The sequence below is a fragment of the Primulina huaijiensis genome, chromosome 6 (genome assembly GCF_012295235.1).
Source record: "Primulina huaijiensis isolate GDHJ02 chromosome 6, ASM1229523v2, whole genome shotgun sequence".
In the NCBI taxonomy this organism is placed as follows: Eukaryota; Viridiplantae; Streptophyta; class Magnoliopsida; order Lamiales; family Gesneriaceae; genus Primulina; species Primulina huaijiensis.
This window is the reverse complement of record NC_133311.1, coordinates 18,222,479-18,235,573: the sequence shown is the minus strand read 5'-3', so window position 1 is coordinate 18,235,573 and position 13,095 is coordinate 18,222,479. Positions and strand designations below refer to the sequence as shown.

The following is a 13,095-nucleotide window of genomic DNA, read 5'->3' as shown; positions in this document are numbered from 1 at the left end:
TAATAATTCAAGATCACGATTATATATTAAATTCTTTAATAATTCATGAACGTACATCATATTTTACAGGTGTTCTTTTGGTTTCCATACCGTGAATTATGAATTTAGAATTTTTGGTTTTAAAATTTAAAAGTTTTTATATGTAACAATGTAATTTGTGATGACACAGAGAGCAATGCCGTACCTTTTAAGCCTTTGTTGGCGAATTTATTTTGGACCGAAAATACAGGGTTTAGCTAGACTAACTCGCAGCAAATAATAGTAGAATAACGCAAAAGAAGAGAAAAAGCTTTATATCATAAATTTGGAGGACCATCCTTCAGTTCACTGACTTACGAATAATTCTTGACATACATATCCATAATGCTTCTAGCAGTTTGCGGCAAGAATGTGATGATAATGCCGATACGATATCAAATGCAAATCTTTGAAACTCCGGTTTCAACGCAAGGCGTATGCCCATAGCCGTCCTCGCATCTGGAGCCAACTTCACTGCATTTCTTAGAGATTGAAACCCAGTAACCACTCTCAGTAGCATTTTGCGACCCTGTGAATTGAAAGAGAGAACCAGACATACAAGTAACCAAAAGTTATAAACGGCTGAGAAATACAACAGGGTATGCGAAATTGGTGAGTAAACAGGATTTGCATGTCATCCTCCGGAGAGATGGATATGAGGAACACATCCAGGGAAACAAAAAACACTACCAATTGTAGTGTAAGTTTCCTGAATCTTAGGATACCCATACTTGAGAGACGTTTCCTGGTTTCAATAAGACAGACATTGTGGGCCTAAAAGTGTCCAGGTTGTGTGTTTTCATGAATTCAACATGTTTATGCGGCAAGGACAAACCCAATTACGAATCAGGCATGTTGTCACCTATGATAATTCAGCTAGCCAAATAACTAGTGTACAACATATTTTGTGAAGGACATGGTCCACTCTCTCTACATGGATGGAACGCGAAGTGGAACACGATTTTGTTGACAAACACCTATGCTGGTAAATATCCACCACAGCTAAGTGGTAAATTGGCATGATGTAGGTTCAAGCAAAAGACAATAAACAGCTTATTGAGCTAACATAAGCCATAGGATTTACAATCTGTTTGGTTTTGTTTTCATAATTTTCCCCTCCCAAAATAAAAATAAATGATAATATGATGCAGGTTCCATATATTCTCTTCCATTATAAACAATAAGCTAACAAAGGATTTTCCAAGTAACTCCAAAAACAAAACGATCGACACATTAATCCATTCCAAAAATATATTCTAAATCTATAACTGCAACAAAATTACCGAATCATTCTTCAGAAAAATATGTAAATGTAGAATTTAAAGAATATCTAGAACCTCGAACATAAACCAGCTTCATATATATTATATTCAAAAGATCTCAAAAATAGAGACAGACCTCTGATTCTGTTTTTTCAACTTGAATTTTTTGGTTGGAAAGACAAGAAACTACTTCATCCACAAGAAATGTATCAGCTGCCTTGAGGATATACCTAATAAGAAAAACCTGTACCCTCGAGCCTTTTTTTGGACAAAATAAATTGGAAAAGATCCTCAGTCGCAGCTACTACAGCACAAATGTCAAATGAATTCCATCCTAATGAACTTGAAGTTTCCTGGGGTTTTGATGTCTCATTGACTTGGGAAGCTTGTTCTGATATTGCTACTATCTAAAAAAGACAAGACAAATAAAAATTGTTCACAGAAAGGATATGCTGACAAGAGAAGTGCGAGATCACATCATAAAAATAGAGAAATCACCAATTTTTCTAGCCGATTCCATCTTACAGAGCCATCATTACGGATGTGGAGCTGACCCAATATTTTTCTCATATCTGGACTTGGGTCGACCAACAACCTACCAATAACGAACGGATATGCACTCCCTACAACTTTAAAATCAGGATCCAAGATTTTTGCAGTTCCTTCAAGAGATCCCAAGGCTCTTATCACAAGGGCATAGTCCAGAGGAAGAGAGAAATTGAATTCATACATGATATCGTACAGTTGATTCATTATTCCCTGAGTCCAAGGAAGATTAAACTTTAACAGATAATAGAATAATATTGAGAGGCACTATGAACTAATGAGCGAGGAAACAAAAAAAAATATGATCAACAATTCTGCATATTAGTTTCATATCATACTATTACCATCCTTCAAGCAATTGGAGTTGCTAACCTGAAAATCTTGGGATAGTCTTGTTTCATCACCAAAAGATGCTTGCAAAGCATCTGAGACCGATTGTATATCAACCCCTTCAGGTAAAAATCCTAGAGAAAAAAAATCATTTGTCAACCCCAAAGAGTCACGATTGACAAAGTGCACAAGCTGACACAAGCACCCATTCCAAATAAGTCAAACATATGATAATATTTTCATGGGAAAGAGGACACCAATTGTTCTTACCACTTTAATGAGTCCCACACGATAGTGGCGTGGAATATCACCCACCATACCAAAATCAAAATAAGTAAGGGACCCATCCACGGTGGCTACAAGATTTCCAGGATGAGGATCAGCATGAAAAAATCCCACCTCAAGCAATTGCATCAAAGAGCAATACAAACCCTAAACGTTGTAATCAAGGGTTAAAAATTAGTATACATACACCAACTGCTAGAAGTATTCGACACCACATGAAACTGGAGACATAATAACACATAGGACCTTTAAAATAGCAAAGAACCAGCCGACTAAAAGCTAATGAAAAACATAAAACAAATTAATAAGTACAAGAATGCAGAGAGCTCATCAAGACCTTAGCAACTTTACCTCATGTATTAGTTGCTTTCGATTTAAACAGGCCTCTCTCAGATGATTTTCATCCGTAAGCTTGATCCCATCAATCCATTCCATGGTAAGCACAGATTTGAGGGTTAAATTCCAATATATTTTGGGCACTTTTATACCACTTGCTTTCTTATATGCCATGTTATCTTTTGAATTAGTTTTGTCATTACCTGGTGGTTGACAATAACATTTAAGCTGAAGGTTATACTGATGAATGCCATACAACAGGAGGTGTATTTCAGAAAGGAAATACTGAAGTTTGAGAGGACAGTTCTATTCCTAGCTAAAAACCAGTAAAACCGAAAAAAATAATTGATTAGCATATATGACAGGGAGAGAAGGAAATTTTTCACCAAATTCTTTTACATAGTAAATTCTGAAAATCCAAAAAAAAAGCTTTAATACTTTGTACACGAGCCAATAGGTTGTTAAGTTCATACACAAATCTGAAGTTATTTACCCACAGAATATGTTTACTAATCTACTTTCACCATGAGAAACAGATTACCAGCTTTCAGAAACAGATTTAACATCTTATAACATGCAGAGAGGAATACGAAGCATCTAATATAATTTCTGCATGCAGTGTGTTAAACAAGCTCCCACAGAGTAGGAAAAAAGAGATGGAATTGTCTAAGCTTTAGAAGAACGTACGGTGGTAAAAAGCATAGAGATCAGCGAAGCGTTCGGCATTTTGACCCTCCAAGATGTAGTCAATTTCCTCAAACATATGTCTCACCTGTCGAATCAAGCAAAATCAAAGGAATTGAAGCACATAAATGGACAACCTAACTCAATGCTGGTGTTATATGACATAATGAAATCGATAGAATTTTCATCTTCAATATCATCATCTTAAATTTTTATTTGTTCCATCCAGCTAAATAGTAAACCTAAAAACATTTATCAATCCCCAAAGAAATATAAAATACATTACCGAATTACTAATTAAGAATAATGGCAGACAAAGGAACAACTGATATTCCAATATCCATGATTCATCGATACTTCTTAATGAGCAGAATCCTGCTACACATCCTACACCCATAACTCTTTGGTAAATTTAGCTATTATTTCAGTGTGTGTAAATTATTGCTGATTTTGCTTGACTTTATAAACAAAATTTATCTTTCTAGGTTACCATAAAGGTCTTATGCCCCTAAAAGTATCAGCCGACCAAGAAATGATTCAAAGCACATAAAGCGGTGAACTAATCATCTCTTCATATCAGAACATCGAGATGAAATCAGTAAGCTCCCCAAAAAAATAAATAAATAAATTGAAGAATGAGCAAGATGCAGATATGGAAGCTGATATGCAGATATGGAAGCTGATGTCCACATTCTTACAAAAGATAAAATAACTCGTATCAGCACCTTTGTTGCAAGTTCTTCCAATCCATTGTCTGCAGAGGCTGAGGATATCAATCTATTGGACACAAAGATTCGCCTTTCATCCCATCCAACACTACGATCATTGTTGTTGCCCATCTTGATTCCCAACAATACCAGCCAGAGCCTCGATCTTTTTTGAGGTTGATACCTCTTACGATCTTGAGGAAATAGAGAAAAAAGACACTGCATACTTCTACATCTTTTCTCAGGTGGAATCTTTTAACAATAAAATGGATAGCTTCAAGAACCAACAGAATGATTCCACTTCTTATCTTGCCGATTTTAATAGTCAAATGCTAAAGTAGATCTCATCTCTCTCTGCCTCAGTTGCTCACAACTTTAAACAGATTGAGACAGTGAGGCGCTATACAAATCGATTTGACATTGTTCTAACCGGCCAGATATCATTTGCTCGAAGCTCTCTTGAGGCCAGCATAGACAATGCACAAAGTACCCTTGGCGGCCAAATCCGAGAAATTTTCGACTACATTCAGTGTAGTGATATCAAAAAAAGGAAAGAACAACGTAAAAGGGAAGAAAAGTTGAGACAAAAATAAGAGGAAGCGAGAAGAAATAAGGTTCAGGAACACTAAAAAAGAGGAGGTGATAGAGGTGTTGGTGCTGGTGGCGTTGATGGAAGTGGTAGTGGTAGAGACAGTGGTCCGTATAAACCATCTCATTCTCAACATAAAACTTGTAGATAGGATTTCTTGCTTTCTTGTACATGTATTAATATTTTTTTTATATTTCTTGTAGATAGATCTCTACAACAATGTAATTTCATTCTCTCAATGAAATGCATTTTTCTGTTTCAATGTTTTATCTTATTTACTTGTATTTCTCTGATTGACAGCTTAGTTTTGTCATCACCAAAAAGAAAAAAATTGCTCTATTGAAAATGTCTTTGTTTTGGTGATAATAAACAGTGTCGAGCTATTTCCGGATCTAGCTGCTATTTATTTGTATTTGTAGACCTCTAGTTGGATACCACGAAGCAAGCCGAACATCTTTTCACCCAAGATACAAGTTGGATCTTCATGATATCTATTTGAGAAGTCCAACCGCTCTACAAATTGAAACTCTAGTTGCCTTGTTAAGTCCAACCGGCGAGCATGTAAAACCACACATCATGCTCGAATTTTGAGAAGATCATTGGAAAATTCAATTAAAAAAACCTGACATCTTCAGTTGGCGATATTTGCATGATATTTCTCTATAATGAATCAACTTTCCATAAGCCGTTTATTACTTCATTTGGACTCAAATCAAGATGCAATTATTATGGCGTATTATAAAGAGAAATGAGACAAAAGACAACTTGCTTTAATGTTGTATCCTAATACAATTGATCGTAGGAAAGGATTTCACCGTTGAAAAAGCTCCAGTATAAATATGCAGATTCAAGAGTGAAGAATGTTACCAAGACCGATTTATCATAAGCATTCACAATCTGCAAAAATTTTGATTACTCAAAGCTTTCATCATCTAACCTAGCACTAGCTGATTTTCTACATCTGATCATTTTAGGATCATTCAATGCTACCTTATCGACTCTAGTTGTTCAAGCTATAAGAGTTGCTTTGTATTTCTGTTTGGAGTGAGGATTCAACATATTTTTTGTTGTTTCAGATACTAAGAATCCAGTTTAATACGTGTGATAAGTCTTAGATTGAAGTGAGTTTGTATGAGAGTAGTATAATTCAAATTTTTTTAGTGCATTCCTTTATAAGTGGAAAAAGAAGATACGTAGAAGAAGTTTGCCTTTGAAGTTCCAGAATATCTATCTACATGTTCATCTAGTCTAACCGGACCTCTTCCGCACCTTAGTCATCTATTGTGGTCGAGCCGATTAAGAAAAATTCATAAAAGACTAACTACTATTTAGTCCACCTCAAGTTGTAATCGAATTAATTTTAAAATATTTATTCACTATATCTAAACATATAACCGATCCTAATATTATAAATTGAATAAAAACAATATTATTTAGAAAAGATTGCACATCGAAGGTTTAATTTATGAAGTTGGAATAATGAAATTAATATGAAAAAAATGCTTAAAAAATGTATTTTAGGATTTTAAAATTATGGAAGGCCATATTATAAACTATTTGATAGATAAGGCTATTTTTAAGAATATGGATTTGAAATGGGCTAGAATCCTTAAATTCTCAAANCATTTGTTTGGTATCAATATCCCAAGGCAAATCTGTTGCCTGATTTTTCAAAAAAAAATGATTAATACTTAATTTACTAAATTTGGTGGTGTTCTTATGCCAAATTGCAAAGAGCAATAACACTTTTATATACCAACGACACAATATAATATAATAAGTCAAATAAAATTGTATTTTACAAATATATTCTTCTTGCAAGTGTTTTTGTTCACGTTTTCATGCGAAAACATTATTTTTGTTCCATTTTTTTCAGAGAACCCGCACAGCCGACAATTTCTCCACCACAACCGTTGTTCACTTTTTGTAGGTAAAAATTTTATGTTTTATGAATCACATATGTTTTGTAGGAAATACACATTTTTGGGATAAGTATGTCTCTTTCCACAATTATTTTCTTCTTTTAACACATTATTCATGCTCGAACTCGAATACCTATTTTTATATACTATTTGTTTTGATTCAACAGGAACATGGGACATGTAAATTTAAAGGATGCGAAAATACCAATTTTTTGGGATATGGACACTTGTCCGATCGCAAAAAACATATCAATACCCTAGATAAAACAAAACATAGAGAAGGCAATGGGAAGCTTAGGATACAATAAACCAATATTCATTTGTGGATATGCTAAAAATAACAAAGTTTCCGAAAAAGTCATTGGTCAACTAAAATTATGCGACATGACAATAACATAAATCGATAATGGTCAAAGATTTTGATTTAGGGATACATTTTTCTTGTAAATTTAATATTATTATTATATGTTTTATTTCATTTCTTGTGAATTTACATTCATTTTAATATTATTTATGCATTTTATTTCTAGTTAATTTACTTTCAATTTAGTATTATTTGGTTAGGTAAGAAATATACCGTAGAAAAGAGGATGATCATTGATATACCAGCATGGTGGGTTGGTGAGAATAGGTAGCAAATTCCTGGAAACTGCATGCTGATTTCGGATAATGATGAATTTGCCTCTATATTACATAGGCTGAAGATGAAGAAGTTCAACATCTTATTGACACATCCTAAAACATTGTCAGTTGGTTCACCCCCTTTACATGTGCTGCAGGTAAAATTTGGGTATTCGAGAGCCTACTAAATGGGGATGCGCCGCTGCCGTAGTTGTAGCTAGAGTCGGAACCAGAGTTTTAGTTAGGATATTAAAAAAATTATTAATCAATAGACATATATGGTATATCATATTATATCATGAATTTTATTTGACTCATGTACTTACTCTCCGATGATATCAATTATTTATTAAATTATTGTTTTACTTATACATTTGATGCACTGATTTTCAATTTGTGTCCATTTTATGAAAATGTATCCTCATCAATTGGGATTTCTTTCTGTGCATATTCTCATCAACCGACCATGCTGATATATCAACAATCATCCTCTTTTCTACGTTATATTTCTTACATAATGAAATAACACAAACAATACTAAATTGCAAGTAAATTATCAAGAAATAAAATGCAGAAATAATATTAAAATGGACGCAAATTCACAAAAAATGAAATACAAAATATAATAATAATATTAAAAAGAATAGATTAAAAAGAAAAATATATCTCCAAATCAAAATCGTTATACCATTATCGATTTCAGTTATCGTCATGCCACATAATTTTAGTTGATCGATGATTTTTTCGGAAACTTTGTTATTTTTAACATATTCACAAATGAATATTGGTCCATTGTATCCTAAGTTTCGAAGTGCTTTCTCAATGTATTGTTTTATCTGGGGTATTGATATATTTTTTGAGATAAGAAAAATGTGTCTATATCCCAAAAAATTGGTATCTCCGCACCCTTGAAATTTACATATCTCGTGTTCTTGTTGAATCAAAACAAATAGTATATATAAATAGGTATTCGAGTTCCAGCATAAAATAATGTGTAAAAAGAAGAAAATAATTGTGGAAAGACACATATTTATCCCAAAAATTGGTAATTCTACACAACAGATGTGCTTCATAAAAATTAAGATTTTTACCTACAAAAAGTAAACAACGGTAGTGGTGGAGAAATTGCCTGTGCGGGAACAGAAACACTTGCAAGAAGAATATATTTGTAAAATATAATTTTATTGACTAATTATATTATATTGTGTCGTTGATATATATAAAATGTTATTGCTCTTTGCAATTTGGTATAAGAACATCACCAAATTTAGTAAAATAAGTAGCAGTCATTTTCTTGAAAAATCAGACTATAGTTTTGCTTGGATATTGATATTGAACAAATATCTTTGTTTTTTAATATATACTATATTCCAAAAGGAAATAATCCAACCAAATACGTATCTTTTATTAACACAAAAAAAATATGAATAATCAACAAACACTATTTGAAAGAGTTTTTCTATGTAAATATAAGAGAGTAAGCATGAATCAGTATCAGAAAGACAATAGCGAGACGTAGAAACTTGCCGGAGAAGATGGCTCCAATCCTCCCTAAACAAAACAAATCACTCGAACCTTCACTACTTAACGTACGTAGCTCTCAACCCTTAATTAGTTGTTTCAAAAAAACTCTCAACCCTTTGGAAACATGTAATGTATATATATTTGATCCAACAAAATAAAAATGGAGAGCGGTTGAGGAAATTAAATTGGAGGAAAGATACAGAATGGAGCTCACTTCCTTTATTAGTAAACAAATCTCCTTTTAAAACTCGTACAAACAACTGATTCCAGTTTCCAACTTTCGTGCCTTTAATTGATATTGGCTAGTCCTTGCTTTGTTTCCCCTTTCAAGTGTAAGAAAGTAAGTTAATAACAAATATGCAATAAAGAGATGTTTGAGCCAATCAATATTCATGGTGCGTAAAGCTGCGAGCCAGATTCTTTCTTTATTATTTGGAGTACTGCAGACAAAAAGCGGATTATGTTACCTTCCCGATATATTTTTTAGGTGGTATCGGTCCCAATTATTAATTTTAATTTATTATATTTATTAAATAAATGTAAAAAGAATGCTAACTTTAAATTTAAATAGTTATATAAATAACATTATCAAAATAAGATTTAGTGTAATCCGAAAGCAATAGAGAGAATTAAATGGATGATCACTATTTTATATCATTTATGAAAAACAAAATACCATTTATATATTTCTCCTAACTACATTTTATATAAACTCCAATACTTTTATATTATATTCCCACTTGGGTGAGGGTTTTCTTGTTGTGGGAGTTTGTCTATAGTTGTCAAATTTTGATTTGGTCTTTCGTGACTCGAAATTACCTAATTACCTGCTTTTCATTTCCAAATATTACAATTTTATTTTACAATATTTTAATTATTATTATTATCTCTAAAATGAGCAAATATTCTATCTTGATTTTCTCCAAGTAATCAAATTTATAAACCCCCATATGTAAATTCTTTTACAATAAAATTATATATTCTCAGTTTCACAAATAAAAAAATGCTAATTTAACCTAAGGATTTTAAGGACATCACATTCAGTACATGCATGGCTCGTGAACCTATCGTGGCCTCTTTTGCCAGTCGTTAAAACTGAATACAAGAAATACAGGCATGGTTCGTTACTATCACGGACCCCAAATAAAAAATATATAAAAATATTAAAAAAACCAAAAAAAAAAATTTTGATTTTGCGTGGAGTTACGTTTTACTCCACAGTTGCTGTGGGAATGCCCACAGCAGAGATACCTTCTTTGTTATTACTAGGTATGGTCACCTCAATTCTAGAGGTGTTTACCCAGACATACAGTGCAACGTATTACCGTTTCTTTTTTTTTTTCAAGCAATGAAACACGCGTCTACATTTGTATATGTATTTTTTTACACTTTTTTTTAAAGTAGTATTTTTTTACACTTTATTTATTGTTAAATGCATAAAAATAATTAAATCTAAACCAAAATAAAACAATCGTCGATTTCTTTTAATTTAATTGACATAGTTAACAACATATATAGCTAGTTTTAAAGGTATTAATCAAAATTAATCTGTTCAAGTACAAATGTTAAAGAAATAAAAAAATGGGAAACAAATTCTATCAATGTTAAGTATGAAAAAAAAGTCATTATCGTAATAAAAAAAATGAAATAAAATGAATTTATAATTTTTTAAAAATTAGTAATGCAATTATATTTTGTAATTAGATCTGAAATTTCTTCCTCACTGGAAGAGATCTATGTCATCGGTAGGCGTGAAAATAAGTGATTGACATAAAAGATTTACAGAATCTAACTTGCTAGATCTTTAGGCCCAAAATATAAATCTATATGGCAATTAGCAAGTGCAGATTATGACTTAAGCTAGAGATGTTTGTAATATTATATGTAAGAGTTGTCGTATAGAGAATATTTCTGACAAAGCAAAGGCAGCTGAGGCTCAGGCCTAGGGGTTTCAAATTCAGACACGACCCACCAAACCGACACGGTTCAACCCGAAAAAATCAGATTTAGGTTTGGGGTTTTTGGGTTCGGGTCGGACCCGATAGCGGACCCGAAAAAATCATCGGGTTGGACTGGGTTCGGGTCAACAAGGATTGACCCAAAAATTTTAATTTTTTTTAACAAAAATAATTAATAAATATTGCCTACATTTTTTATATATTGTATGTCTGAAAAAAATATTTATTGTATATTTATATCATTAATTTTCATAATTTAATATTTATTTTGAACATTTTTTATTTTTTAAACAATTATTTATTTGATTTAGTAAATATACTTTATTTTCTACAATTAAACTTTCAAATTTAAATCATATATATGAGAGAAGATTTTGTTACTATATGTTTAAATTAAAATATATTTTTTTTGAATTTTTTGAATTTCTTTTAAAAAATTAAAAAAAATTCAAAATCAGATTAATTTTCGGGTTTGCTTGGGTTCGTGTTCGGGTTGAGAGTTTTCGGGTGGGCTTGGGTTCGGGTCGGTTCCGGTCGAGTAATTTTTGAATAGTACTATTGCTCAACCCGACCCAACTCAACCCACTTGAATTGACACCCCTACTCAGGTCGAACTCAGAGAGATTCTAGGTGACCCCTCTCCTATCAACATATTTCAACCACCCTCTTGGTTCTACAGATCTGCCCCTAGATTTGACGGTGAAGTTACACATTTTTTTTGCATGGTGTTTTGATTTATCTATGATGAACATGCAGGTTTGGAGAGAGTGCTGGTGAGGCAACAGAGGATGCACATGCAACTGCAGGGCATTGTGCAGGAGCTGTTTGGAATGTGTTCAAAACACGGAAGGCCATCAACCCTACCTAGCTGGCAGCACCCTCGAGACTAATCAAGATTCAAGAACGCAGCAAAGCACATAAAGACATGAAATTATACATGGCTCTTGATTAGGTTGCATATTATACTTTAAATTACCTCCTCGGTGTCCTTTTCACCCTTTTCTTTTGACAATGAACTGGATTGTTTACAAAACCTGTGGAATAGAGGTGGTCTAAACCATCACATATTTATTCTAAACTCTGTTTTATTGACACAAGAAAGGAGCCATGAGTGGAATGACAAGAACCTGATTGCCCAAGATTTCTTTTAATCTTCCTCCGCCGAATCAGGCTTGGAAATGGACCAAACCTAGCAAGTCAAGCTTCTTCTTTGCTTCCTCATCAGCGGAGACAGGTGGCACAACCCCAAATCTAGGGAAACACAAAATACAATTTTAACAGAATGACCCAAGAAATATGAACATCAAATAAGAAAAGACAAACCTCTCAGCCCTAGCCTTCCTCTGCAGCTCCTCTGCTTTCTTGGAAGAATCTGATCCATTGACGGATGTACAAGTCCCAAACCTACATTTGAATCGTGCAACCAAAATTTTTTTTTCACTAAGTAAATTTTATTTGCTATTATACTCTGAAGAGGCTACTATATAGGTCTAATCGCATAAACAGCTCTCCTGAAAACCCACTCAACACAGATGAAAATAATTTCTTCGAACAACAAAATAACAGCAAAAAAAAAACTTAGAAGCTGAACAGCAAAAGCGTTAAACCATCGTGAAATAACCCTATATGGCTGCTTCGTTAGAAACAAATGAAACATGAAAGAAGAGTCACAGTGAATAGAGAAGATTGATAAAGTAATTTCTAATTTAAATTTCAGAACTCTAAAAGGGTGCCATCTTGAAGCTCCCAGTAACAAACCTAAAGCTTAATCCTGGCACAACCGTCAACTACTAAACACACTGAAAAAAAAAAAAAGAAGTTCACGGGAAAGAGAGGACAGAAAAGTAAACCTATCCTCTTCAGTGAACTTGACAGACATTCCAAAGCTGCCATTTCGGTTTCTGCTACTAATTGTTGGGAAAAGATGACATATTGTTACCGATTTCGATTTCAAATTTTTTAACCAAAACTGAAAAGTAGCTTTTATAGACTTCAAGTCTACGAAAAGATACTAAAAGCCGTGATACCTGTCATCTCGAAGGGTGCGGTGCAAAAACGTGCGAAAGGTATCGGAAGGTTTTTTCGACTAATCCCCCTCGAACGCTCAAATTAGACAGAAAAACACGGAGAAGATGGCCATCTGAATTACCTGAAAGTCGGGCCTGGGACTGACTTGTGGATCTTTGGGCCGACCTGCACTATGGGCCAAGCAGAAAAAGGACTGGCCGAGCTCCCACTTCTCTGGTGTATCAAATCTGTCACTCTGATTTCTATTTACAGTTCAATCAAATTATGATAGAATCAGTTTAAAGA

General features: G+C 33.3%; 1 pseudogene; it reads right to left on the bottom strand.

The window, feature by feature from the left end:
* Positions 1-177: 177 nt before the first annotated feature.
* LOC140979152 (uncharacterized aarF domain-containing protein kinase At1g71810, chloroplastic-like) lies at positions 178-12,661 on the bottom strand (annotated as a pseudogene).
* Between the last annotated feature and the right edge of the window lie 434 nt (positions 12,662-13,095).